The 27,922-nt window shown below is 46.8% G+C and overlaps 10 non-coding genes across 10 annotated transcripts; all 10 read right to left on the bottom strand.

The window, feature by feature from the left end:
- Positions 1 to 7,178: 7,178 nt before the first annotated feature.
- trnai-aau (transfer RNA isoleucine (anticodon AAU)) lies at positions 7,179 to 7,252 on the bottom strand. The gene has a single exon. It is a non-coding gene; the product is annotated as a tRNA-Ile (tRNA).
- Positions 7,253 to 9,445: 2,193 nt separating this feature from the next.
- Positions 9,446 to 9,519, bottom strand: trnai-aau (transfer RNA isoleucine (anticodon AAU)). The gene has a single exon. It is a non-coding gene; the product is annotated as a tRNA-Ile (tRNA).
- A 2,194-nt stretch (positions 9,520 to 11,713) lies between these two features.
- On the bottom strand, positions 11,714 to 11,787 carry trnai-aau (transfer RNA isoleucine (anticodon AAU)). Its single transcript has one exon. It is a non-coding gene; the product is annotated as a tRNA-Ile (tRNA).
- Positions 11,788 to 13,980: 2,193 nt separating this feature from the next.
- trnai-aau (transfer RNA isoleucine (anticodon AAU)) lies at positions 13,981 to 14,054 on the bottom strand. Its single transcript has one exon. It is a non-coding gene; the product is annotated as a tRNA-Ile (tRNA).
- Positions 14,055 to 16,247: 2,193 nt separating this feature from the next.
- On the bottom strand, positions 16,248 to 16,321 carry trnai-aau (transfer RNA isoleucine (anticodon AAU)). The gene has a single exon. It is a non-coding gene; the product is annotated as a tRNA-Ile (tRNA).
- Positions 16,322 to 18,515: 2,194 nt separating this feature from the next.
- On the bottom strand, positions 18,516 to 18,589 carry trnai-aau (transfer RNA isoleucine (anticodon AAU)). The gene has a single exon. It is a non-coding gene; the product is annotated as a tRNA-Ile (tRNA).
- A 2,193-nt stretch (positions 18,590 to 20,782) lies between these two features.
- On the bottom strand, positions 20,783 to 20,856 carry trnai-aau (transfer RNA isoleucine (anticodon AAU)). Its single transcript has one exon. It is a non-coding gene; the product is annotated as a tRNA-Ile (tRNA).
- A 2,193-nt stretch (positions 20,857 to 23,049) lies between these two features.
- On the bottom strand, positions 23,050 to 23,123 carry trnai-aau (transfer RNA isoleucine (anticodon AAU)). Its single transcript has one exon. It is a non-coding gene; the product is annotated as a tRNA-Ile (tRNA).
- Positions 23,124 to 25,317: 2,194 nt separating this feature from the next.
- On the bottom strand, positions 25,318 to 25,391 carry trnai-aau (transfer RNA isoleucine (anticodon AAU)). The gene has a single exon. It is a non-coding gene; the product is annotated as a tRNA-Ile (tRNA).
- Positions 25,392 to 27,585: 2,194 nt separating this feature from the next.
- On the bottom strand, positions 27,586 to 27,659 carry trnai-aau (transfer RNA isoleucine (anticodon AAU)). Its single transcript has one exon. It is a non-coding gene; the product is annotated as a tRNA-Ile (tRNA).
- Between the last annotated feature and the right edge of the window lie 263 nt (positions 27,660 to 27,922).

Raw genomic sequence — 27,922 nt, 5'->3', positions numbered from 1 at the left:
GTCCGCAGGAGGCACAGGAAAGGCTCCACGCAAATGGCATATGACTGGCCGGATATGGGGCATCCCTGGTTCATCCTTCTCCGAAAGCGAAGGGGCGCCGACAAGGACCCGTTAACCTTAATCAGACACTCCGCCGCTGCGTACAAAAGTCGGATCCGAGCGACGAAATGCATCCCGAACCTGAAAGCGCGCAGAGTTCAAAACAGATAATCGTGATCCACCCTGTCGAACGCCTTCTCTTGGTCGAGAGATGGGAAGGCGATCGACAGACCAGCCTCCTGGGAATAATGGATGAGGTCCCGGACCAGATAAACGTTATCATGGAGTGTCCGGCCCAGGCCGTGTAGGACTGGTCGGGGTGGATCATGTGGTCCAGCACGGCACCAAGGCGAGCAGACATCGCCCTGGAGAAGAATTTGTAGTTCGTGCTGAGGAGGGAGACCGGGCGCCAGTTCTTAAGGAGGCGGAGATCACCCTTCTTCAACAGCAGGATGATGACTGCCCTGCGCCAAGAGAGGGGCATCTCGCCGGTCGCCAGACTTTCCCCCAGGACCCGCGCGTAGCCGCCCCCCAGCACGTCCCAGAATGCCCTGTGGAACTCCACTGTCAGCCCATCCAGCCCCGGGGTTTTTCGCCTCGAGTGCAGGTCGTGAGCGCCGGTCATCTCCGCCAGGCTTCGCGAAGCTTCCAGATTTTCGGCGCCTTCCGGGCTGACCTTCAGCAGGTCCTCCCACAACACTCTACCACTCTACGCTCTTCCTCGCTGGACGGCTCCGGAGAGAATAGAGCCCCGTAATAGTCTCGGGCCCTGTTGATGACGCCCTCCGGATCCGAGACGAGAGAGCCGTCATCGGCCAGCAGTGTCAAGTGCTGCTTACGGAGAACCTGTTTTTTTTCCAACGAGTAGAAGAAGGGGGAGCAGCGGTCCAGATCCCGCAGGAAACGGATCCACGACCTCACGAATGCGCCTCGGGACCCGACGAGCTGCACGTCTTTCAGCGCGGCCTTCTTCGCTTCGTACTCCGTCCACAGGACCGGGTCCTCGACGACTTGATCGAGACGGGATTCCAGGTCGAGCACCTCTTTTTCTAGGCGCCCGACCCTAGCCGCCTGCCTCTTGGTCGACCCCCTCGCATACTCTTGACAGAAGACATGGACGTGAGCCTTGCCCACGTCCCACCATAGCCTCAAGGAGGGGAAGCCCCCCTGCTTCTTTCTCCAGTCGGCCCAGAAACGACGCAATGACCCTGGAACCGCTCGTCCTCCAGCAGCTGGTTGTTAAAATGCCATTACGAGGACCCCGTCATCGCGCGGAGCGACGCGAGCTCCGCCCACACTAGGTGGTGGTCCGAACACTGCACCGGCCGCACGGAGGCCGCCGGGACGATGGAAACATATGCTTGAGACACGTAAAGGCGGTCGACTCTGGACCATCCTACTCCAGGTCTCACCCAAGTAAAGGTGCTGGAGTCGGGATGGACATTTCGCCAAAGGTCCATCAAGTCGAAGGACCCGACCAGGTCCCACAACTTCTCGATCACCATCATGCTCTGTGGGGCACCGGAGCGGTCCCTCGCCTCGAGGGTGCAGTTAAAATCCCCCCCGAGGGCAATGCAGTCGCTGACGTCGAAGGATCCAAGAATAGCGGACACTTCTTTGAAGAAGCACCTTTGCTGCGGGCCGGGCTGAGGGGCGTACACGTTCAAGATATGGAGTGGCACGTCTCCCAGGCGAACCGTGATGTGCAGCAAGTGGCCTGGCACGGGCTCCTCGAAACCCAAGATCTCCGGCTGAAAATGCGGGGCCAGAAGATGGCCATCCCACTAGAAGTGGTGGTGAGGTGTCTTATGCGGACCTCTCCTTGCCATTCCAGAGCCACGTGGCTTTGTCTCGTGGAACAGTTTGGGTTTCTTGCAGGAAGCACACCGCATATTTCCACTCCCGCAGGAGCGAAAAATTGTTAAATCTACGGTGTGCCTCTCTGCTGCCGTTGATGTTGAGGCTGACTATGGTTATCTTCATGACAAAAGCAGAGTGCAACCTCCACCCAACCTACTGTGGGGGGGGAGTGGAGTCGTCTGTTAACCTCCACTCCCTCAGCAACCCAGCGAGGAACGTTTTGAGCCGGCGCAGCTCAAGTCTTTGCACATTTGATAAGGGCCCGCCCGCGGCCATAGTTTTAGTGGCGGCGCTTACGGACGTGATGAGCAACACCGGCTCGGACCATTTTTCCAGAGCCAGATGGGCTCGGTTGCGGTGACCCTGGCTCTGGACCAAAAAGTCCCGGAGCTCCTTTACAGGAATGAGGGGGGACTTAGCGGCGGGCGCGAGGAGATCCACCACCTCACTGGCGATGGATTCCATTTCTTCTCCCGCATCCTCCACCGAGTCCCGGTCCCCCTCTGGCAGGTCGCCACAGCAGCCGGCCTGTCGACCGCACGAGGTACAGCAAACGGCCGGGCCGCTCCATCTGGCCCTCGCTCTGCTCCGTTCCCACCCCCAGGATCATCGGCAGAAGAGTCCCCACTGGGCTCTTTTAACTGTGGTGCCGGGTCAGGAAGCGGCAGCAGAAGGGGTTCCTCCTCCGCCACAGGGACTGGGGAACATGGAGAGACCCGGTAAAATAAATTCTCCAGGTCCTCCAATTCCCCCAGCCCCAAAGTTGGGAGCGAGGGTTGGTGTTCCTCTCCCCCCCCGCCGCAACCCTCCAGCCCAGCGTGTGGATTATTCATAAAAATTTATAAAATGTCCTTTTTCTGCCGAATCGAGCAAGTACCCGGGGTTGTTGATTGTTTGGTGGGCGGGTTCAGGTTCGGCCTTTTCAGCCCCACCCGCCTCAGTCCCCAGGACGTTTGGCTGGCGGCAACGCATTCCTCTGCCGGTGCCACAACCCCCACGACAGGCAGATCTTCCTTGCCATCCCCAGGAGGCAGAGGCTGGGCAGCCTCGACTGTCTCACTCTCCCCGGGGACAGATTCCTCCCCCCTCCGGCGCAGTTTGTGGGCACTGGTGGGGGACGCGGGACGAAGGTATGTTGTTCCCCTCCGCTTCATTGGAGCGGCGCCTCCTTTTTTTCATGTCTGCCGAGGCCTCCCGCACCGCTCCCCCCTTTTGTTTTTCTTGCCTGCTCCCGAGCCCCCCTGCGGTATTGGTCGAGGGCTCGGGCACAGGCTCACGGCATCCCGCGCTCGCCGGTGACAGGCTTGTTCTGAGCGCGGTGATTGGACTCTCCGGCGCACTGAGAGGACACGCCTCGAGGTTTTTAGTCTTCCTCCGTGCCTTCTTTCCACCCGAACACTCTCTCTCCCCCATGCCGGAGGCCGTGAAAACAAATGCCTCCGACGATGCCGACGCACCTACGGCTCCCGGTACGCGGACGCAACTTGGGGGAGGCGTGGCGGCGGCGCCAGCCTTGGCCGCCTTTGGTGGTTTGGCGGCCTTGGAGGCGGGGCAGTTCTTACGAACGTACCCCACCTCCCTACAGGCATGGCACCGCGCGCCGTCCGACGTCAAGATGATGCGGTAGGCAGTCCCCTCATGCACCACATTGAATGATCACTCCGTCGTCACCTCCCGCGCCAGCTGGACAAAGAGCTGGCGGTAGAAGGAGAAGACGTGGCGCAGGCTGCTCTCCCTGAGGCCGAGCGCTATGGGGTTAATCCCTGACTTACCTCCCCCAGTTGGTGTAGGTGAGGGAGGAGGAGCTCAGCGAGAACAAACGGCGGGATGTTTGAGAGAATGACCCTCTGCGCAGTGGCCTCGAGTGGGTCCATCGACAGGAATGTCCCGCCCACCGTGTGCCCCTTTTCGAGGGCCAGGGACACCGCCCGCTCCGAACCCAGGAAGAACAAAGCCTTCCCAGACATTTTGATTCTGCGACAATGGCCGAGGGGACGACTAACCCAGCTATCGCCCGCAGGCACTCCTCAATGCTCATTGTCGGGTGAGTGTAGTTATTGACCCCATATTTCTTCGTTATTAGTCTAAATGGTGGCAGGGCAGCAGGAGGCGCAGGAGGCGCTGTGGCTATGGATGCCGCCTGCGCATAAGTCTTCGCTGGCCCTGTCACCGGCGTGGATGGTGTCGCCCTCACGGGGTCGCTTTAAGGGCTGCACTCACCCCAAAGTCACAGGCCTTAATGGTCTTAACGGCCTCGTTTAATATATGAGCAGACGGAGCTCTTAAGGAGGCACACCTCTCCCCCAGTTAACGATTTGGGGAGGGGCCTTGCTCCCTCTGCTCAGTTGTCTTAATTTGTTTAGTTAAAGAGGAAAGGGGCTCTCAGAGAGAGAGAGGGGAGAGACAGAGAGAGTGACAGAGTGAGAGAGCGAGGGGGTGGGAAAGAGGGAAGCTGTGAGGGCAACTCTCCCCTCACAGCGATGAGCAGCTGTTGCTGGGAAGTACCCCCCAGATGGTGAAAGGAGAAAGTCTTAAGAATGGTCTTCGGGTGGAGGGAGAAGATGTCTTCACCTGTGGCAACTGGAGCCACCCAGGCACAGTACTCCAAACGATGCTAATTGGGGTGATTAACAAATCTTCAGCAAGGTAGCTCCAGCTATCCCAGGCTAGGCAATGGGGGAGGGGTGCTTCAGTGGTGTGTGGGGCCTAGTTTTTAGCAAGACCCCCACACACACTTCCACACACACACAACACCGCGATGTTCCGGGCCTCAAATACATCTTCTTTCCTCCCCTCACCGATAAAACAAAGTCTTTAGGGGAATGCACCAGTACACTCATCTGTCAAAGATTGTAGAATCTCCCTCCTTCCACACTGGATGGATACAGAATTGTTCATTTCCCGCTCTCTCCAACTCTCTCCAGTACTGGTAAAGATGCTGTTTTCTGCTCTCCTCCTCTCCCTCTGGATGGTGAATTGTAGTAAGCCCCTTCCTCCTCTTCCTGGGCTGGTTCTCAGGGTTCACAGGTCTACAGGCATTTGTCTTTTGCCCATCTCAAGGCGACAGAACCGTTCTGTCTGTCTGTTCCTGCTTATGAGCATTTACGGGAACAGGCCTCCGGTTCATCGCTTATCAGCAAACCAAGAAACACAAATAAACAGAAAGATGTGCCTCTCCACCCCGTCGGCAAAGAAGCAATAACTTTTTTATTCCAAATAATTCTCAAACCTTGCGACTCTGTGTGGATTTGTTTCATTATAAAGTTTTGATTTTACACGTGACTAAAAACCGAATAAAAATGATGAAAAACACTGGGATCGAACCCGCGACTTTGGCGTTATTAGCACCACGCTCTAACCAACTGAGCTAACCGGCCACAAATTGTGCTAACGTTGCATGAAAGCTCAGTCTGCGGGGATTGTGTTTCCAACTCACACTGGGTGACAGATTTACTGCAGAAACATTAAACACATCACATCGCTTAAACATTGTTCACTGTTCATCGACAACACTGTGCAGAGCGTAAATAGAACGTAACAGAAAAAGGGCGCTAAATCTGAAAACAATTCATGTTGTAAATTATTATCACGCAACCGCTGAACAGCCCTCTGTCCCGTTATAAAATCAGCCACTCCACTGAGAATGAAGGGAACGCGAAATAACCAGAAATTGCTGAAACACGGGATTGAACCAGGAACCATCTGGATCTTCATTCAAACGCCTTCCCAACTGAACTATTTCGGCCTCACAGTGAACAAAGCAAAGTTTTCTCACACCTTTATGAAAGAAAACCTGACCCCGGAATGAATTGCCCCGCCCACTCAGTACTCATTTCGTGGCAATGGATCCCAAACGCATCTCGGAGCTCAGGTTGTGTTACTGTAATGTATAATGATACCGAAAATCTTAATGCTCATGTTCCGTTATCATGCCCACGATCCAGGCAGTGGTCTTGCTAAGTTCAAAATGTGTATTTTTTCGCACTGGCAATGAATTGACTGATATCTGTGCTGTGATCAACTAGGTTTCTTTGGGTGATGTCGTGCAAGAACGTAATGGAAGCCTAATTATAATGGTGATTGTTATCACACTGCAGTTAAATGTTGGCAAACTTACAATGTCAATCAGCAATTCTTGTTCCATATGTTGATTTAATGTTCTGCTGAATTGTTCATAAATAAACAAAGCTTGCACAACAGGCTCGATCTCACCGTCTTGAAGACACAGTGAAATATACTGGAGAGTGTATAAGAGTTTGAGAACATCAAATGTCAGTAAAATACCCCGTTCTTTTCTCGACACTTGTGGGCTGTGAAAGGGAGACGGGCCGAAGTCCCACTTAGCCGCACTGACCCCGAGGCAAGGTGAAATTATAACAGGTTCAGTCAATAGCAGTGATATGCTGAAGAAAGAGAAGTGTCGCGAATCAAGGAGAGATTTAACAATACTGATGTTGAATGTCGGTAAGATCAATCACTCCATGAATTCACTGCTGGGAAATTCAGAGCTTGCAAATTGCCTGTGAACGCTAAACATAGACACAGTGTGAGCCAATGTGCAATACAGGATGAGCCCAGGTCAAATGAATGATCGCGATTAGTTATCAGTGGCCATGGCCCAGGCATTCACTGATTCGAGTCTTGGACACGTTGCTAAGTTTAAAATGCTGAATATTTCCACACTGGCAATGCATTGACAGATGTTAAACTAGAGTGATGTGCCGCAAAAATGTACACGGAAAGCTAAAGTTAGCCATGATTGGCAACATCTACGGTGTCAATCAGCACTTGTTGAGCGAGATCTCCTCATTTACTGCTGACTTTAAAACGGAAGGCACAGAATTGTATGCTGTATCACTGCAACGAATGATGCGCTGCTGATGGTTGGGGCAGCAAGAGTGCAGTGAGCTGTAAATTTGTTCAGGAGCAGCCTTGCAGTTCTCGGGATTTTTCATTCTCGGTGCCGGGTGAACATTTCATTTGGTGTTTTTGTCCTGAACTGCAGTCTCTTGCCCATCTCCAGGCGACAGAACCGTTCTGTCTGTCTGTTCCTACTTTTGAGCATTTATGGGAACAGGCCTCCGGTTCATCGTTTATCAGCAAACCAAGAAACACAAATAAACAGAAAGATGTGCCTCTCCACCCCGTCGGCAAAGAAGCAATGACTGTTATTCCAAATAATTCCCAACCCTTGGAATTCTGTGTTGATTTGTTTCATTATAAAGATTTGATTTTCAACGTGACTAAAAACCGAATATAAATTATGAAAAACACTGGAATGGCCCGTACGGGGATCGAACCCGCGACTTTGGCAATATTAGCACCACGCTCTAACCAACTGAGCTAACCGGCCACAAATTGTGTTAACGTTGCATGAAAGCTCAGTCTGCGCGGATTGTGTTTCCAACTCACACAGGATGACAGATTTACTGCATAAACATTGAACGCATCACATCGCTTAAACATTGTTCACTGTTCATCTACAACACTGCGCAGAGTGTAAATAGAACGTAACAGAACGTAACAGCTAAATCTAAAAACAATTTCTGTTGAAAATTATTGTCACGCAACCGCTGAACAGCCCACTGTCCCGATATAAAATCAGCCACTACCCTTAGAATGAAGGGAACGCGAAATAACCAAAAATTGCTGAAACACGGGATTGAGCCATGAACCATCTGGATCTTCAGTCAAACGCCATCCCAACTGAACTATTACGGTCTGACAGTGAACGAAGCAAAGTTTTCTCACACCTTTTCGAAAGAAAACCTGACCCCGGAAGGAATTGCCCCACCCACTCTGTCCTCGTTTCGGGGCAATGAGTCCCAAACACATCTCAGAGCTCAGGTTGTGTCAATGTAAAGTATAATGATACCGAAAATCTTAATGCTCATGTTCCGTTATCAGTGCCCACGATCCAGGCAATGGTCTTGTACACGTTGCTCAGTTCAAAATGTGTATTTTTTCGCACTGGCAATGAATTAACTGATATCTGTGCTGTGATCAACTAGGTTACTTAGGGTGATGTCGTGCAAGAACGTAATGGAAGGCTAATTATAATGGAGATTGTTCTCACACTGCAGTTAAATGTTGGCAAATTTACAGTGTCAATCAGCAATTCAATTCCACATGTTGATTTAATGTTCTGCTGAAGTGTTCATAAAGAAACAAAGCTTGCACAACAGGCTCGATCTCACCGTCTTGAAGACACAGTGAAATATACTGGAGAGTTTATAACTTTTTGAGAACATAAAATGTCAGTCTTTTCTCGACACTGATGGGCTGTGAAAGGGAGACCGGCCGAAGTCCCACATTGCCGCACTGACCCCGAGGCAAGGTGAAATTCTAGCAGGTTCAGTCCATAGCAGTGTTATGCTGAAGAGAGATAAGTGTCGCGAATCAAGGAGAGACTTAACAATACTGATGTTGAATGTCGGTTCGATCAATCACTCCATGAATTCACTGCTGGGAAATTCAGAGCTTGTAAATTGCCTGTGAACGCTAAATATAGACACACAGTGAGCCAATGTGCAATATAGGAGGGGCCCAGGCCAAATGAATGCTCGGGATAAGTTATCAGTGGCCATGGCCCAGGCATTCACTGATTCCAGTCATGCAGACGTTGCTAAGTTTAAAATGCTGAATATTTCCACACTGGCAATGCATTGACAGATGGTAAGCTAGATTGATGTGCCGCAAAAATGTACACGGAAGGCTAAAGTTCGCCATGATTGGCAACATTTACGGTGTCAATCAGCACTTGTTGAGCAAGATCTCCTCATTTACTGCTGACTTTGAAACGGAAGGCACAGAAGTGTGTGCTGTGTCACTACAACGAATGATGCGCTGCTAATGGTTGGGGCAGCAAGAGGGCAGTGAGCTGTGAATTTGTTCAGGAACAGCCTTGCAGTTCAAACGGCCAAAGATACAATGTTCCCTGACCGGGAATCGAACCCGGGCCGCAGCAGTGAAAGCGCCGAAACCTAACCACTAGACCACCAGGGAAGCTGCTACACATTTGCATGCCAACAAGCAGACCAACACAGTCTTTCCTGCTTGCTCCTTCCAAAGTCTCACCCCTTTCGCGCCTGGTAAAACTGTTCGGAGCAAATGGCATTTTTTGTGGACAACGCCAAAGATATGTCCGCGCATCCACAGCATCACGTGCGGGTAGGCATCCACTGAAATCTATTTCATTCTGTCCTTTTCTCGGGATTTTTCACTCTCGGTGCCGGGTGAACATTTCATTTAGTGTTTTTGTCCTGAACTGCAGTCTTTTGCCCATCTCCAGCCGACAGAACTGTTCTTTCTGTCTGTTCCTACTTTTGAGCATGTACGGGAACAGGCCTACGGTTCATCGTTTATCAGCAAACCAAGAAACAGAAATAAACAGAAAGATGTGCCTCTCCACCCCTCGGCAAAGAAGCAATGACTGTTTTTCCAAATAATTCCCAACCCTTGGGATTCTGAATGGATTTGTTACATTATAAAGATTTGATTTTCAACGTGACTAAAAACCGAATAAAAATTATGAAAAACACTGGAATGGGCCGTACGGGGATCGAACCCGCGACGTTGGCGTTATTAGCACCACGCTCTAACCACCTGAGCTAACCAGCCACAATTTGTGTTAACGTTGCGTGAAAGCTCAGTCTGCGGGGATGGTGTTTCCAACTCACACTGGATGAGAGATTTACTGCATAAACATTGAACACATCACATCGCTTAAACATTGTTCACTGTTCATCTACAACACTGCGCAGAGTGTAAATAGAACGTAATAGAACGTAGCAGCTAAATCTAAAAACAATTTCTGTTGAAAATTATTATCACGCAACCGCTGAACAGCCCACTGTCCCGATATAAAATCAGCCACTAGCCTTAGAATGAAGGGAACGCGAAATAACCAAAAATTGCTGAAACACGGGATTGAGCCATGAACCATCTGGATCTTCAGTCAGACGCCTTCCCAACTGAACTATTTCGGTCTGACAGTGAACGAAGCAAAGTTTTCTCACAACTTTTTGAAAGAAAACCTGACCCCGGAAGGAATTGCCCCACCCACTCTGTCCTCGTTTCGGGGCAATGAGTCCCAAACACATCACAGAGCTCAGGTTGTGTCAATGTAAAGTATAATGATACCGAAAATCCTAATGCTCATGTTCCGTTATCAGTGCCCAAGATCCAGGCAATGGTCTTGTACACGTTGCTAAGTTCAAAATGTGTATTTTTTCGCACTGGCAATGAATTAACTGATATCTGTGCTGTGATCAACTAGGTTACTTAGGGTGATGTCGTGCAAGAACGTAATGGAAGGCTAATTATAATGGTGATTGTTCTCACACTGCAGTTAAATGTTGGCAAATTTACAGTGTCAATCAGCAATTCAATTCCACATGTTGATTTAATGTTCTGCTGAAGTGTTCATAAAGAAACAAAGCTTGCACAACAGGCTCGATCTCACCGTCTTGAAGACACAGTGAAATATACTGGAGAGTTTATAACTGTTTGAGAACATAAAATGTCAGTCTTTTCTCGACACTGATGGGCTGTGAAAGGGAGACCGGCCGAAGTCCCACATTGCCGCACTGACCCCGAGGCAAGGTGAAATTCTAGCAGGTTCAGTCCATAGCAGTGTTATGCTGAAGAGAGATAAGTGTCGCGAATCAAGGAGAGACTTAACAATACTGATGTTGAATGTCGGTTCGATCAATCACTCCATGAATTCACTGCTGGGAAATTCAGAGCTTGTAAATTGCCTGTGAACGCTAAATATAGACACACAGTGAGCCAATGTGCAATATAGGAGGGGCCCAGGCCAAATGAATGCTCGGGATAAGTTATCAGTGGCCATGGCCCAGGCATTCACTGATTCCAGTCATGCAGACGTTGCTAAGTTTAAAATGCTGAATATTTCCACACTGGCAATGCATTGACAAATGGTAAGCTAGAGTGATGTGCCGCAAAAATGTACACGGAAGGCTAAAGTTCGCCATGATTGGCAACATTTACGGTGTCAATCAGCACTTGTTGAGCAAGATCTCCTCATTTACTGCTGACTTTGAAACGGAAGGCACAGAAGTATGTGCTGTATCACTACAACGAATGATGCGCTGCTGATGGTTGGGGCAGCAAGAGGGCAGTGAGCTGTGAATTTGTTCAGGAACAGCCTTGCAGTTCAAACGGCCAAAGATACAATGTTCCCTGACCGGGAATCGAACCCGGGCCGCAGCGGTGAAAGCGCCGAAACCTAACCACTAAACCACCAGGGAAGCTGCTACACATTTGCTTGCCAACAAGCAGACCAACGCAGTCATTCCTGCTTGCTCCTTCCAAAGTCTCACCACTTTCGCGCCTGGTAAAACTGTTCGGAGCAAATGGCATTTTTTGTGGAGAACACCAAAGATATGTCCGCGCATCCACAGCATCACGTGCGGGTAGGCATCCACTGAAATCTATTTCATTCTGTCCTTTTCTCGGGATTTTTCACTCTCGGTGCCGGGTGAACATTTCATTTAGTGTTTTTGTCCTGAACTGCAGTCTTTTGCCCATCTCCAGGCGACAGAACCGTTCTGTCTGTCTGTTCCTACTTTTGAGCATTTACGGGAACAGGCCTCCGGTTCATCGTTTATCAGCAAACCAAGAAACAGAAATAAACAGAAAGATGTGCCTCTCCAACCCGTCGGCAAAGAAGCAATGACTGTTATTCCAAATAATTCCCAACCCTTGGGATTCTGAGTGGATTTGTTACATTATAAAGATTTGATTTTCAACGTGACTAAAAACCGAATAAAAATTATGAAAAACACTGGAATGGCCCGTACGGGGATCGAACCCGCGACCTTGGCGTTATTAGCACCACGCTCTAACCACCTGAGCTAACCGGCCACAATTTGTGTTAACGTTGCGTGAAAGCTCAGTCTGCGGGGATGGTGTTTCCAACTCACACTGGATGAGAGATTTACTGCATAAACATTGAACACATCACATCGCTTAAACATTGTTCACTGTTCATCTACAACACTGCGCAGAGTGTAAATAGAACGTAATAGAACGTAGCAGCTAAATCTAAAAACAATTTCTGTTGAAAATTATTATCACGCAACCGCTGAACAGCCCACTGTCCCGATATAAAATCAGCCACTACCCTTAGAATGAAGGGAACGCGAAATAACCAAAAATTGCTGAAACACGGGATTGAGCCATGAACCATCTGGATCTTCAGTCAGACGCCTTCCCAACTGAACTATTTCGGTCTGACAGTGAACGAAGCAAAGTTTTCTCACACCTTTTTGAAAGAAAACCTGACCCCGGAAGGAATTGCCCCACCCACTCTGTCCTCGTTTCGGGGCAATGAGTCCCAAACACATCACAGAGCTCAGGTTGTGTCAATGTAAAGTATAATGATACCGAAAATCCTAATGCTCATGTTCCGTTATCAGTGCCCAAGATCCAGGCAATGGTCTTGTACACGTTGCTAAGTTCAAAATGTGTATTTTTTCGCACTGGCAATGAATTAACTGATATCTGTGCTGTGATCAACTAGGTTACTTAGGGTGATGTCGTGCAAGAACGTAATGGAAGGCTAATTATAATGGTGATTGTTCTCACACTGCAGTTAAATGTTGGCAAATTTACAGTGTCAATCAGCAATTCAATTCCACATGTTGATTTAATGTTCTGCTGAAGTGTTCATAAAGAAACAAAGCTTGCACAACAGGCTCGATCTCACCGTCTTGAAGACACAGTGAAATATACTGGAGAGTTTATAACTGTTTGAGAACATAAAATGTCAGTCTTTTCTCGACACTGATGGGCTGTGAAAGGGAGACCGGCCGAAGTCCCACATTGCCGCACTGACCCCGAGGCAAGGTGAAATTCTAGCAGGTTCAGTCCATAGCAGTGTTATGCTGAAGAGAGATAAGTGTCGCGAATCAAGGAGAGACTTAACAATACTGATGTTGAATGTCGGTTCGATCAATCACTCCATGAATTCACTGCTGGGAAATTCAGAGCTTGTAAATTGCCTGTGAACGCTAAATATAGACACACAGTGAGCCAATGTGCAATATAGGAGGGGCCCAGGCCAAATGAATGCTCGGGATAAGTTATCAGTGGCCATGGCCCAGGCATTCACTGATTCCAGTCATGCAGACGTTGCTAAGTTTAAAATGCTGAATATTTCCACACTGGCAATGCATTGACAGATGGTAAGCTAGATTGATGTGCCGCAAAAATGTACACGGAAGGCTAAAGTTCGCCATGATTGGCAACATTTACGGTGTCAATCAGCACTTGTTGAGCAAGATCTCCTCATTTACTGCTGACTTTGAAACGGAAGGCACAGAAGTGTGTGCTGTGTCACTACAACGAATGATGCGCTGCTAATGGTTGGGGCAGCAAGAGGGCAGTGAGCTGTGAATTTGTTCAGGAACAGCCTTGCAGTTCAAACGGCCAAAGATACAATGTTCCCTGACCGGGAATCGAACCCGGGCCGCAGCAGTGAAAGCGCCGAAACCTAACCACTAGACCACCAGGGAAGCTGCTACACATTTGCATGCCAACAAGCAGACCAACACAGTCTTTCCTGCTTGCTCCTTCCAAAGTCTCACCACTTTCGCGCCTGGTAAAACTGTTCGGAGCAAATGGCATTTTTTGTGGACAACGCCAAAGATATGTCCGCGCATCCACAGCATCACGTGCGGGTAGGCATCCACTGAAATCTATTTCATTCTGTCCTTTTCTCGGGATTTTTCACTCTCGGTGCCGGGTGAACATTTCATTTAGTGTTTTTGTCCTGAACTGCAGTCTTTTGCCCATCTCCAGCCGACAGAACCGTTCTTTCTGTCTGTTCCTACTTTTGAGCATGTACGGGAACAGGCCTACGGTTCATCGTTTATCAGCAAACCAAGAAACAGAAATAAACAGAAAGATGTGCCTCTCCACCCCTCGGCAAAGAAGCAATGACTGTTTTTCCAAATAATTCCCAACACTTGGGATTCTGAATGGATTTGTTACATTATAAAGATTTGATTTTCAACGTGACTAAAAACCGAATAAAAATTATGAAAAACACTGGAATGGCCCGTACGGGGATCGAACCCGCGACCTTGGCGTTATTAGCACCACGCTCTAACCACCTGAGCTAACCAGCCACAATTTGTGTTAACGTTGCGTGAAAGCTCAGTCTGCGGGGATGGTGTTTCCAACTCACACTGGATGAGAGATTTACTGCATAAACATTGAACACATCACATCGCTTAAACATTGTTCACTGTTCATCTACAACACTGCGCAGAGTGTAAATAGAACGTAATAGAACGTAGCAGCTAAATCTAAAAACAATTTCTGTTGAAAATTATTATCACGCAACCGCTGAACAGCCCACTGTCCCGATATAAAATCAGCCACTAGCCTTAGAATGAAGGGAACGCGAAATAACCAAAAATTGCTGAAACACGGGATTGAGCCATGAACCATCTGGATCTTCAGTCAGACGCCTTCCCAACTGAACTATTTCGGTCTGACAGTGAACGAAGCAAAGTTTTCTCACAACTTTTTGAAAGAAAACCTGACCCCGGAAGGAATTGCCCCACCCACTCTGTCCTCGTTTAGGGGCAATGAGTCCCAAACACATCACAGAGCTCAGGTTGTGTCAATGTAAAGTATAATGATACCGAAAATCCTAATGCTCATGTTCCGTTATCAGTGCCCAAGATCCAGGCAATGGTCTTGTACACGTTGCTAAGTTCAAAATGTGTATTTTTTCGCACTGGCAATGAATTAACTGATATCTGTGCTGTGATCAACTAGGTTACTTAGGGTGATGTCGTGCAAGAACGTAATGGAAGGCTAATTATAATGGTGATTGTTCTCACACTGCAGTTAAATGTTGGCAAATTTACAGTGTCAATCAGCAATTCAATTCCACATGTTGATTTAATGTTCTGCTGAAGTGTTCATAAAGAAACAAAGCTTGCACAACAGGCTCGATCTCACCGTCTTGAAGACACAGTGAAATATACTGGAGAGTTTATAACTGTTTGAGAACATAAAATGTCAGTCTTTTCTCGACACTGATGGGCTGTGAAAGGGAGACCGGCCGAAGTCCCACATTGCCGCACTGACCCCGAGGCAAGGTGAAATTCTAGCAGGTTCAGTCCATAGCAGTGTTATGCTGAAGAGAGATAAGTGTCGCGAATCAAGGAGAGACTTAACAATACTGATGTTGAATGTCGGTTCGATCAATCACTCCATGAATTCACTGCTGGGAAATTCAGAGCTTGTAAATTGCCTGTGAACGCTAAATATAGACACACAGTGAGCCAATGTGCAATATAGGAGGGGCCCAGGCCAAATGAATGCTCGGGATAAGTTATCAGTGGCCATGGCCCAGGCATTCACTGATTCCAGTCATGCAGACGTTGCTAAGTTTAAAATGCTGAATATTTCCACACTGGCAATGCATTGACAAATGGTAAGCTAGAGTGATGTGCCGCAAAAATGTACACGGAAGGCTAAAGTTCGCCATGATTGGCAACATTTACGGTGTCAATCAGCACTTGTTGAGCAAGATCTCCTCATTTACTGCTGACTTTGAAACGGAAGGCACAGAAGTGTGTGCTGTGTCACTACAACGAATGATGCGCTGCTAATGGTTGGGGCAGCAAGAGGGCAGTGAGCTGTGAATTTGTTCAGGAACAGCCTTGCAGTTCAAACGGCCAAAGATACAATGTTCCCTGACCGGGAATCGAACCCGGGCCGCAGCAGTGAAAGCGCCGAAACCTAACCACTAGACCACCAGGGAAGCTGCTACACATTTGCATGCCAACAAGCAGACCAACACAGTCTTTCCTGCTTGCTCCTTCCAAAGTCTCACCCCTTTCGCGCCTGGTAAAACTGTTCGGAGCAAATGGCATTTTTTGTGGACAACGCCAAAGATATGTCCGCGCATCCACAGCATCACGTGCGGGTAGGCATCCACTGAAATCTATTTCATTCTGTCCTTTTCTCGGGATTTTTCACTCTCGGTGCCGGGTGAACATTTCATTTAGTGTTTTTGTCCTGAACTGCAGTCTTTTGCCCATCTCCAGCCGACAGAACTGTTCTTTCTGTCTGTTCCTACTTTTGAGCATGTACGGGAACAGGCCTACGGTTCATCGTTTATCAGCAAACCAAGAAACAGAAATAAACAGAAAGATGTGCCTCTCCACCCCTCGGCAAAGAAGCAATGACTGTTTTTCCAAATAATTCCCAACCCTTGGGATTCTGAATGGATTTGTTACATTATAAAGATTTGATTTTCAACGTGACTAAAAACCGAATAAAAATTATGAAAAACACTGGAATGGGCCGTACGGGGATCGAACCCGCGACCTTGGCGTTATTAGCACCACGCTCTAACCACCTGAGCTAACCAGCCACAATTTGTGTTAACGTTGCGTGAAAGCTCAGTCTGCGGGGATGGTGTTTCCAACTCACACTGGATGAGAGATTTACTGCATAAACATTGAACACATCACATCGCTTAAACATTGTTCACTGTTCATCTACAACACTGCGCAGAGTGTAAATAGAACGTAATAGAACGTAGCAGCTAAATCTAAAAACAATTTCTGTTGAAAATTATTATCACGCAACCGCTGAACAGCCCACTGTCCCGATATAAAATCAGCCACTAGCCTTAGAATGAAGGGAACGCGAAATAACCAAAAATTGCTGAAACACGGGATTGAGCCATGAACCATCTGGATCTTCAGTCAGACGCCTTCCCAACTGAACTATTTCGGTCTGACAGTGAACGAAGCAAAGTTTTCTCACAACTTTTTGAAAGAAAACCTGACCCCGGAAGGAATTGCCCCACCCACTCTGTCCTCGTTTCGGGGCAATGAGTCCCAAACACATCACAGAGCTCAGGTTGTGTCAATGTAAAGTATAATGATACCGAAAATCCTAATGCTCATGTTCCGTTATCAGTGCCCAAGATCCAGGCAATGGTCTTGTACACGTTGCTAAGTTCAAAATGTGTATTTTTTCGCACTGGCAATGAATTAACTGATATCTGTGCTGTGATCAACTAGGTTACTTAGGGTGATGTCGTGCAAGAACGTAATGGAAGGCTAATTATAATGGTGATTGTTCTCACACTGCAGTTAAATGTTGGCAAATTTACAGTGTCAATCAGCAATTCAATTCCACATGTTGATTTAATGTTCTGCTGAAGTGTTCATAAAGAAACAAAGCTTGCACAACAGGCTCGATCTCACCGTCTTGAAGACACAGTGAAATATACTGGAGAGTTTATAACTGTTTGAGAACATAAAATGTCAGTCTTTTCTCGACACTGATGGGCTGTGAAAGGGAGACCGGCCGAAGTCCCACATTGCCGCACTGACCCCGAGGCAAGGTGAAATTCTAGCAGGTTCAGTCCATAGCAGTGTTATGCTGAAGAGAGATAAGTGTCGCGAATCAAGGAGAGACTTAACAATACTGATGTTGAATGTCGGTTCGATCAATCACTCCATGAATTCACTGCTGGGAAATTCAGAGCTTGTAAATTGCCTGTGAACGCTAAATATAGACACACAGTGAGCCAATGTGCAATATAGGAGGGGCCCAGGCCAAATGAATGCTCGGGATAAGTTATCAGTGGCCATGGCCCAGGCATTCACTGATTCCAGTCATGCAGACGTTGCTAAGTTTAAAATGCTGAATATTTCCACACTGGCAATGCATTGACAAATGGTAAGCTAGAGTGATGTGCCGCAAAAATGTACACGGAAGGCTAAAGTTCGCCATGATTGGCAACATTTACGGTGTCAATCAGCACTTGTTGAGCAAGATCTCCTCATTTACTGCTGACTTTGAAACGGAAGGCACAGAAGTATGTGCTGTATCACTACAACGAATGATGCGCTGCTGATGGTTGGGGCAGCAAGAGGGCAGTGAGCTGTGAATTTGTTCAGGAACAGCCTTGCAGTTCAAACGGCCAAAGATACAATGTTCCCTGACCGGGAATCGAACCCGGGCCGCAGCGGTGAAAGCGCCGAAACCTAACCACTAAACCACCAGGGAAGCTGCTACACATTTGCTTGCCAACAAGCAGACCAACGCAGTCATTCCTGCTTGCTCCTTCCAAAGTCTCACCACTTTCGCGCCTGGTAAAACTGTTCGGAGCAAATGGCATTTTTTGTGGAGAACACCAAAGATATGTCCGCGCATCCACAGCATCACGTGCGGGTAGGCATCCACTGAAATCTATTTCATTCTGTCCTTTTCTCGGGATTTTTCACTCTCGGTGCCGGGTGAACATTTCATTTAGTGTTTTTGTCCTGAACTGCAGTCTTTTGCCCATCTCCAGGCGACAGAACCGTTCTGTCTGTCTGTTCCTACTTTTGAGCATTTACGGGAACAGGCCTCCGGTTCATCGTTTATCAGCAAACCAAGAAACAGAAATAAACAGAAAGATGTGCCTCTCCAACCCGTCGGCAAAGAAGCAATGACTGTTATTCCAAATAATTCCCAACCCTTGGGATTCTGAGTGGATTTGTTACATTATAAAGATTTGATTTTCAACGTGACTAAAAACCGAATAAAAATTATGAAAAACACTGGAATGGCCCGTACGGGGATCGAACCCGCGACCTTGGCGTTATTAGCACCACGCTCTAACCACCTGAGCTAACCGGCCACAATTTGTGTTAACGTTGCGTGAAAGCTCAGTCTGCGGGGATGGTGTTTCCAACTCACACTGGATGAGAGATTTACTGCATAAACATTGAACACATCACATCGCTTAAACATTGTTCACTGTTCATCTACAACACTGCGCAGAGTGTAAATAGAACGTAATAGAACGTAGCAGCTAAATCTAAAAACAATTTCTGTTGAAAATTATTATCACGCAACCGCTGAACAGCCCACTGTCCCGATATAAAATCAGCCACTACCCTTAGAATGAAGGGAACGCGAAATAACCAAAAATTGCTGAAACACGGGATTGAGCCATGAACCATCTGGATCTTCAGTCAGACGCCTTCCCAACTGAACTATTTCGGTCTGACAGTGAACGAAGCAAAGTTTTCTCACACCTTTTTGAAAGAAAACCTGACCCCGGAAGGAATTGCCCCACCCACTCTGTCCTCGTTTCGGGGCAATGAGTCCCAAACACATCACAGAGCTCAGGTTGTGTCAATGTAAAGTATAATGATACCGAAAATCCTAATGCTCATGTTCCGTTATCAGTGCCCAAGATCCAGGCAATGGTCTTGTACACGTTGCTAAGTTCAAAATGTGTATTTTTTCGCACTGGCAATGAATTAACTGATATCTGTGCTGTGATCAACTAGGTTACTTAGGGTGATGTCGTGCAAGAACGTAATGGAAGGCTAATTATAATGGTGATTGTTCTCACACTGCAGTTAAATGTTGGCAAATTTACAGTGTCAATCAGCAATTCAATTCCACATGTTGATTTAATGTTCTGCTGAAGTGTTCATAAAGAAACAAAGCTTGCACAACAGGCTCGATCTCACCGTCTTGAAGACACAGTGAAATATACTGGAGAGTTTATAACTGTTTGAGAACATAAAATGTCAGTCTTTTCTCGACACTGATGGGCTGTGAAAGGGAGACCGGCCGAAGTCCCACATTGCCGCACTGACCCCGAGGCAAGGTGAAATTCTAGCAGGTTCAGTCCATAGCAGTGTTATGCTGAAGAGAGATAAGTGTCGCGAATCAAGGAGAGACTTAACAATACTGATGTTGAATGTCGGTTCGATCAATCACTCCATGAATTCACTGCTGGGAAATTCAGAGCTTGTAAATTGCCTGTGAACGCTAAATATAGACACACAGTGAGCCAATGTGCAATATAGGAGGGGCCCAGGCCAAATGAATGCTCGGGATAAGTTATCAGTGGCCATGGCCCAGGCATTCACTGATTCCAGTCATGCAGACGTTGCTAAGTTTAAAATGCTGAATATTTCCACACTGGCAATGCATTGACAGATGGTAAGCTAGATTGATGTGCCGCAAAAATGTACACGGAAGGCTAAAGTTCGCCATGATTGGCAACATTTACGGTGTCAATCAGCACTTGTTGAGCAAGATCTCCTCATTTACTGCTGACTTTGAAACGGAAGGCACAGAAGTGTGTGCTGTGTCACTACAACGAATGATGCGCTGCTAATGGTTGGGGCAGCAAGAGGGCAGTGAGCTGTGAATTTGTTCAGGAACAGCCTTGCAGTTCAAACGGCCAAAGATACAATGTTCCCTGACCGGGAATCGAACCCGGGCCGCAGCAGTGAAAGCGCCGAAACCTAACCACTAGACCACCAGGGAAGCTGCTACACATTTGCATGCCAACAAGCAGACCAACACAGTCTTTCCTGCTTGCTCCTTCCAAAGTCTCACCACTTTCGCGCCTGGTAAAACTGTTCGGAGCAAATGGCATTTTTTGTGGACAACGCCAAAGATATGTCCGCGCATCCACAGCATCACGTGCGGGTAGGCATCCACTGAAATCTATTTCATTCTGTCCTTTTCTCGGGATTTTTCACTCTCGGTGCCGGGTGAACATTTCATTTAGTGTTTTTGTCCTGAACTGCAGTCTTTTGCCCATCTCCAGCCGACAGAACCGTTCTTTCTGTCTGTTCCTACTTTTGAGCATGTACGGGAACAGGCCTACGGTTCATCGTTTATCAGCAAACCAAGAAACAGAAATAAACAGAAAGATGTGCCTCTCCACCCCTCGGCAAAGAAGCAATGACTGTTTTTCCAAATAATTCCCAACACTTGGGATTCTGAATGGATTTGTTACATTATAAAGATTTGATTTTCAACGTGACTAAAAACCGAATAAAAATTATGAAAAACACTGGAATGGCCCGTACGGGGATCGAACCCGCGACCTTGGCGTTATTAGCACCACGCTCTAACCACCTGAGCTAACCAGCCACAATTTGTGTTAACGTTGCGTGAAAGCTCAGTCTGCGGGGATGGTGTTTCCAACTCACACTGGATGAGAGATTTACTGCATAAACATTGAACACATCACATCGCTTAAACATTGTTCACTGTTCATCTACAACACTGCGCAGAGTGTAAATAGAACGTAATAGAACGTAGCAGCTAAATCTAAAAACAATTTCTGTTGAAAATTATTATCACGCAACCGCTGAACAGCCCACTGTCCCGATATAAAATCAGCCACTAGCCTTAGAATGAAGGGAACGCGAAATAACCAAAAATTGCTGAAACACGGGATTGAGCCATGAACCATCTGGATCTTCAGTCAGACGCCTTCCCAACTGAACTATTTCGGTCTGACAGTGAACGAAGCAAAGTTTTCTCACAACTTTTTGAAAGAAAACCTGACCCCGGAAGGAATTGCCCCACCCACTCTGTCCTCGTTTAGGGGCAATGAGTCCCAAACACATCACAGAGCTCAGGTTGTGTCAATGTAAAGTATAATGATACCGAAAATCCTAATGCTCATGTTCCGTTATCAGTGCCCAAGATCCAGGCAATGGTCTTGTACACGTTGCTAAGTTCAAAATGTGTATTTTTTCGCACTGGCAATGAATTAACTGATATCTGTGCTGTGATCAACTAGGTTACTTAGGGTGATGTCGTGCAAGAACGTAATGGAAGGCTAATTATAATGGTGATTGTTCTCACACTGCAGTTAAATGTTGGCAAATTTACAGTGTCAATCAGCAATTCAATTCCACATGTTGATTTAATGTTCTGCTGAAGTGTTCATAAAGAAACAAAGCTTGCACAACAGGCTCGATCTCACCGTCTTGAAGACACAGTGAAATATACTGGAGAGTTTATAACTGTTTGAGAACATAAAATGTCAGTCTTTTCTCGACACTGATGGGCTGTGAAAGGGAGACCGGCCGAAGTCCCACATTGCCGCACTGACCCCGAGGCAAGGTGAAATTCTAGCAGGTTCAGTCCATAGCAGTGTTATGCTGAAGAGAGATAAGTGTCGCGAATCAAGGAGAGACTTAACAATACTGATGTTGAATGTCGGTTCGATCAATCACTCCATGAATTCACTGCTGGGAAATTCAGAGCTTGTAAATTGCCTGTGAACGCTAAATATAGACACACAGTGAGCCAATGTGCAATATAGGAGGGGCCCAGGCCAAATGAATGCTCGGGATAAGTTATCAGTGGCCATGGCCCAGGCATTCACTGATTCCAGTCATGCAGACGTTGCTAAGTTTAAAATGCTGAATATTTCCACACTGGCAATGCATTGACAAATGGTAAGCTAGAGTGATGTGCCGCAAAAATGTACACGGAAGGCTAAAGTTCGCCATGATTGGCAACATTTACGGTGTCAATCAGCACTTGTTGAGCAAGATCTCCTCATTTACTGCTGACTTTGAAACGGAAGGCACAGAAGTGTGTGCTGTGTCACTACAACGAATGATGCGCTGCTAATGGTTGGGGCAGCAAGAGGGCAGTGAGCTGTGAATTTGTTCAGGAACAGCCTTGCAGTTCAAACGGCCAAAGATACAATGTTCCCTGACCGGGAATCGAACCCGGGCCGCAGCAGTGAAAGCGCCGAAACCTAACCACTAGACCACCAGGGAAGCTGCTACACATTTGCATGCCAACAAGCAGACCAACACAGTCTTTCCTGCTTGCTCCTTCCAAAGTCTCACCACTTTCGCGCCTGGTAAAACTGTTCGGAGCAAATGGCATTTTTTGTGGACAACGCCAAAGATATGTCCGCGCATCCACAGCATCACGTGCGGGTAGGCATCCACTGAAATCTATTTCATTCTGTCCTTTTCTCGGGATTTTTCACTCTCGGTGCCGGGTGAACATTTCATTTAGTGTTTTTGTCCTGAACTGCAGTCTTTTGCCCATCTCCAGCCGACAGAACCGTTCTTTCTGTCTGTTCCTACTTTTGAGCATGTACGGGAACAGGCCTACGGTTCATCGTTTATCAGCAAACCAAGAAACAGAAATAAACAGAAAGATGTGCCTCTCCACCCCTCGGCAAAGAAGCAATGACTGTTTTTCCAAATAATTCCCAACACTTGGGATTCTGAATGGATTTGTTACATTATAAAGATTTGATTTTCAACGTGACTAAAAACCGAATAAAAATTATGAAAAACACTGGAATGGCCCGTACGGGGATCGAACCCGCGACCTTGGCGTTATTAGCACCACGCTCTAACCACCTGAGCTAACCAGCCACAATTTGTGTTAACGTTGCGTGAAAGCTCAGTCTGCGGGGATGGTGTTTCCAACTCACACTGGATGAGAGATTTACTGCATAAACATTGAACACATCACATCGCTTAAACATTGTTCACTGTTCATCTACAACACTGCGCAGAGTGTAAATAGAACGTAATAGAACGTAGCAGCTAAATCTAAAAACAATTTCTGTTGAAAATTATTATCACGCAACCGCTGAACAGCCCACTGTCCCGATATAAAATCAGCCACTAGCCTTAGAATGAAGGGAACGCGAAATAACCAAAAATTGCTGAAACACGGGATTGAGCCATGAACCATCTGGATCTTCAGTCAGACGCCTTCCCAACTGAACTATTTCGGTCTGACAGTGAACGAAGCAAAGTTTTCTCACAACTTTTTGAAAGAAAACCTGACCCCGGAAGGAATTGCCCCACCCACTCTGTCCTCGTTTAGGGGCAATGAGTCCCAAACACATCACAGAGCTCAGGTTGTGTCAATGTAAAGTATAATGATACCGAAAATCCTAATGCTCATGTTCCGTTATCAGTGCCCAAGATCCAGGCAATGGTCTTGTACACGTTGCTAAGTTCAAAATGTGTATTTTTTCGCACTGGCAATGAATTAACTGATATCTGTGCTGTGATCAACTAGGTTACTTAGGGTGATGTCGTGCAAGAACGTAATGGAAGGCTAATTATAATGGTGATTGTTCTCACACTGCAGTTAAATGTTGGCAAATTTACAGTGTCAATCAGCAATTCAATTCCATATGTTGATTTAATGTTCTGCTGAAGTGTTCATAAAGAAACAAAGCTTGCACAACAGGCTCGATCTCACCGTCTTGAAGACACAGTGAAATATACTGGAGAGTTTATAACTGTTTGAGAACATAAAATGTCAGTCTTTTCTCGACACTGATGGGCTGTGAAAGGGAGACCGGCCGAAGTCCCACATTGCCGCACTGACCCCGAGGCAAGGTGAAATTCTAGCAGGTTCAGTCCATAGCAGTGTTATGCTGAAGAGAGATAAGTGTCGCGAATCAAGGAGAGACTTAACAATACTGATGTTGAATGTCGGTTCGATCAATCACTCCATGAATTCACTGCTGGGAAATTCAGAGCTTGTAAATTGCCTGTGAACGCTAAATATAGACACACAGTGAGCCAATGTGCAATATAGGAGGGGCCCAGGCCAAATGAATGCTCGGGATAAGTTATCAGTGGCCATGGCCCAGGCATTCACTGATTCCAGTCATGCAGACGTTGCTAAGTTTAAAATGCTGAATATTTCCACACTGGCAATGCATTGACAAATGGTAAGCTAGAGTGATGTGCCGCAAAAATGTACACGGAAGGCTAAAGTTCGCCATGATTGGCAACATTTACGGTGTCAATCAGCACTTGTTGAGCAAGATCTCCTCATTTACTGCTGACTTTGAAACGGAAGGCACAGAAGTATGTGCTGTATCACTACAACGAATGATGCGCTGCTGATGGTTGGGGCAGCAAGAGGGCAGTGAGCTGTGAATTTGTTCAGGAACAGCCTTGCAGTTCAAACGGCCAAAGATACAATGTTCCCTGACCGGGAATCGAACCCGGGCCGCAGCGGTGAAAGCGCCGAAACCTAACCACTAAACCACCAGGGAAGCTGCTACACATTTGCTTGCCAACAAGCAGACCAACGCAGTCATTCCTGCTTGCTCCTTCCAAAGTCTCACCACTTTCGCGCCTGGTAAAACTGTTCGGAGCAAATGGCATTTTTTGTGGAGAACACCAAAGATATGTCCGCGCATCCACAGCATCACGTGCGGGTAGGCATCCACTGAAATCTATTTCATTCTGTCCTTTTCTCGGGATTTTTCACTCTCGGTGCCGGGTGAACATTTCATTTAGTGTTTTTGTCCTGAACTGCAGTCTTTTGCCCATCTCCAGGCGACAGAACCGTTCTGTCTGTCTGTTCCTACTTTTGAGCATTTACGGGAACAGGCCTCCGGTTCATCGTTTATCAGCAAACCAAGAAACAGAAATAAACAGAAAGATGTGCCTCTCCAACCCGTCGGCAAAGAAGCAATGACTGTTATTCCAAATAATTCCCAACCCTTGGGATTCTGAGTGGATTTGTTACATTATAAAGATTTGATTTTCAACGTGACTAAAAACCGAATAAAAATTATGAAAAACACTGGAATGGCCCGTACGGGGATCGAACCCGCGACCTTGGCGTTATTAGCACCACGCTCTAACCACCTGAGCTAACCGGCCACAATTTGTGTTAACGTTGCGTGAAAGCTCAGTCTGCGGGGATGGTGTTTCCAACTCACACTGGATGAGAGATTTACTGCATAAACATTGAACACATCACATCGCTTAAACATTGTTCACTGTTCATCTACAACACTGCGCAGAGTGTAAATAGAACGTAATAGAACGTAGCAGCTAAATCTAAAAACAATTTCTGTTGAAAATTATTATCACGCAACCGCTGAACAGCCCACTGTCCCGATATAAAATCAGCCACTACCCTTAGAATGAAGGGAACGCGAAATAACCAAAAATTGCTGAAACACGGGATTGAGCCATGAACCATCTGGATCTTCAGTCAGACGCCTTCCCAACTGAACTATTTCGGTCTGACAGTGAACGAAGCAAAGTTTTCTCACACCTTTTTGAAAGAAAACCTGACCCCGGAAGGAATTGCCCCACCCACTCTGTCCTCGTTTCGGGGCAATGAGTCCCAAACACATCACAGAGCTCAGGTTGTGTCAATGTAAAGTATAATGATACCGAAAATCCTAATGCTCATGTTCCGTTATCAGTGCCCAAGATCCAGGCAATGGTCTTGTACACGTTGCTAAGTTCAAAATGTGTATTTTTTCGCACTGGCAATGAATTAACTGATATCTGTGCTGTGATCAACTAGGTTACTTAGGGTGATGTCGTGCAAGAACGTAATGGAAGGCTAATTATAATGGTGATTGTTCTCACACTGCAGTTAAATGTTGGCAAATTTACAGTGTCAATCAGCAATTCAATTCCACATGTTGATTTAATGTTCTGCTGAAGTGTTCATAAAGAAACAAAGCTTGCACAACAGGCTCGATCTCACCGTCTTGAAGACACAGTGAAATATACTGGAGAGTTTATAACTGTTTGAGAACATAAAATGTCAGTCTTTTCTCGACACTGATGGGCTGTGAAAGGGAGACCGGCCGAAGTCCCACATTGCCGCACTGACCCCGAGGCAAGGTGAAATTCTAGCAGGTTCCGTCCATAGCAGTGTTATGCTGAAGAGAGATAAGTGTCGCGAATCAAGGAGAGACTTAACAATACTGATGTTGAATGTCGGTTCGATCAATCACTCCATGAATTCACTGCTGGGAAATTCAGAGCTTGTAAATTGCCTGTGAACGCTAAATATAGACACACAGTGAGCCAATGTGCAATATAGGAGGGGCCCAGGCCAAATGAATGCTCGGGATAAGTTATCAGTGGCCATGGCCCAGGCATTCACTGATTCCAGTCATGCAGACGTTGCTAAGTTTAAAATGCTGAATATTTCCACACTGGCAATGCATTGACAAATGGTAAGCTAGAGTGATGTGCCGCAAAAATGTACACGGAAGGCTAAAGTTCGCCATGATTGGCAACATTTACGGTGTCAATCAGCACTTGTTGAGCAAGATCTCCTCATTTACTGCTGACTTTGAAACGGAAGGCACAGAAGTATGTGCTGTATCACTACAACGAATGATGCGCTGCTGATGGTTGGGGCAGCAAGAGGGCAGTGAGCTGTGAATTTGTTCAGGAACAGCCTTGCAGTTCAAACGGCCAAAGATACAATGTTCCCTGACCGGGAATCGAACCCGGGCCGCAGCGGTGAAAGCGCCGAAACCTAACCACTAAACCACCAGGGAAGCTGCTACACATTTGCTTGCCAACAAGCAGACCAACGCAGTCATTCCTGCTTGCTCCTTCCAAAGTCTCACCACTTTCGCGCCTGGTAAAACTGTTCGGAGCAAATGGCATTTTTTGTGGAGAACACCAAAGATATGTCCGCGCATCCACAGCATCACGTGCGGGTAGGCATCCACTGAAATCTATTTCATTCTGTCCTTTTCTCGGGATTTTTCACTCTCGGTGCCGGGTGAACATTTCATTTAGTGTTTTTGTCCTGAACTGCAGTCTTTTGCCCATCTCCAGGCGACAGAACCGTTCTGTCTGTCTGTTCCTACTTTTGAGCATTTACGGGAACAGGCCTCCGGTTCATCGTTTATCAGCAAACCAAGAAACAGAAATAAACAGAAAGATGTGCCTCTCCAACCCGTCGGCAAAGAAGCAATGACTGTTATTCCAAATAATTCCCAACCCTTGGGATTCTGAGTGGATTTGTTACATTATAAAGATTTGATTTTCAACGTGACTAAAAACCGAATAAAAATTATGAAAAACACTGGAATGGCCCGTACGGGGATCGAACCCGCGACCTTGGCGTTATTAGCACCACGCTCTAACCACCTGAGCTAACCGGCCACAATTTGTGTTAACGTTGCGTGAAAGCTCAGTCTGCGGGGATGGTGTTTCCAACTCACACTGGATGAGAGATTTACTGCATAAACATTGAACACATCACATCGCTTAAACATTGTTCACTGTTCATCTACAACACTGCGCAGAGTGTAAATAGAACGTAATAGAACGTAGCAGCTAAATCTAAAAACAATTTCTGTTGAAAATTATTATCACGCAACCGCTGAACAGCCCACTGTCCCGATATAAAATCAGCCACTACCCTT

The sequence above is a fragment of the Pristiophorus japonicus genome, unplaced genomic scaffold (genome assembly GCF_044704955.1).
Source record: "Pristiophorus japonicus isolate sPriJap1 unplaced genomic scaffold, sPriJap1.hap1 HAP1_SCAFFOLD_56, whole genome shotgun sequence".
Lineage (NCBI taxonomy): Eukaryota > Metazoa > Chordata > Chondrichthyes > Pristiophoridae > Pristiophorus > Pristiophorus japonicus.
This window is presented reverse-complemented; position numbering and strand designations above follow the sequence as displayed.